The following is a 1,325-nucleotide window of genomic DNA, read 5'->3' on the forward strand; positions in this document are numbered from 1 at the left end:
TTCAAAAACTGCTTATTAAAACTATGAAAGACAGCCAATACTTCAGATAACTCTGCTATTTGTGCAGATGTGCTAGACACATGAAAATACATTGTGTTTCTTTTATAAGCATAGACAGCAACAACAGATCACACTATAGATGGTTTTGAGCCACGATGTGGTTGCTGGGGATGAACTCAGGACTTTTGGAAGAAGAGCCAGTGCTCTTAACCTGTGAGCCATCACTTCAGACCTCTCTTGGGCTCTCTCCCCAGCTTCCAGATGGACAGCAGGCTCCAGCAGCCCTCTATTCACACATAATAGGGTCCCAGAAACTCTCCTCTTCCCAAATTCAGGAAGCTTTTAAAGGCCCTTTTCCCAGGAAATGGAGCATCCTTCCAAATGTCCTTTGGAACCTCTCCAAGTTTTCCAGACCTCGTGAGCAAACCAAAACCAGAAACCAAAAAAAAAAAAAACAACTGGCACAAACAACAACAACAAAAAACAAAACAAAAACAAACAAACAAAAAATAAACAGAGACAAAGACAAAAACAATGGTGGTACCTGATTTTTAAATATTTAAATATATATACAGAGAATAACCATGATTTCAAAAGTAAGAACTAGATTTAAAACTCAGAATTTATCAGTGACACAATTTAGTCTTTAAAACTATAAGTGGCTCCATCCCTCTTGTTTCTGTCCCAGAGCTGACTGAAGCTGACATTGGCTGAAGCCAGTGGGCGAGGCAGGGTAAACTACCAATCCACTCAGCAGGTCTGCTCAGCTCTGCAGCTGGCAGAAGCAGGTCTTAGGCCGATTCTGAGGGTGTGAGCATTTTTAACTGTCCAGTTCTCCTCAAGGCATTCAAGCCTGGCTTGGAGGGGGAAGGAGACTAAAGTAGTGTCCCTGTTCCTACTGCTCACCAAGCTACGGCTCTGCTCCATGCCTTCTGCCAGGGCCCACCTGGGGGCCTTTTTGTTTGTCTTGCGCAGGAAGGTCCTCTATGTCAGAATCAAAATGTGAGGCTGGTGCCCAGAAAAGAGGAGCTTTAATATAAGGAGGCGGTAAATAAGGGGCAGCTGCTGAATCCTGGAAAGATGGCAAGGGTTGCCAATCTAGGTTACTGTAACTGGCTTTCTCCTCAAGGGACGTGGCCTTTTCAGTGAAAGGATAGTCATTAGGACCATCCTGTGTCTGCAAGTGTAGGGCTGTAAGGGAGGGGTAGAGAGAATGGGCTGCAGGCTGAACTAGAACAGGAATCCCCGGTTCAGGCATAGGTATGGAGATAGAATCAACAGAAGGAACTTGGGAGAGTTGGGGAAGTGCAGACTCATACCTACCT

Source organism: Meriones unguiculatus (genome assembly GCF_030254825.1).
Source record: "Meriones unguiculatus strain TT.TT164.6M chromosome Y unlocalized genomic scaffold, Bangor_MerUng_6.1 ChrY_unordered_Scaffold_25, whole genome shotgun sequence".
NCBI lineage: Eukaryota > Metazoa > Chordata > Mammalia > Rodentia > Muridae > Meriones > Meriones unguiculatus.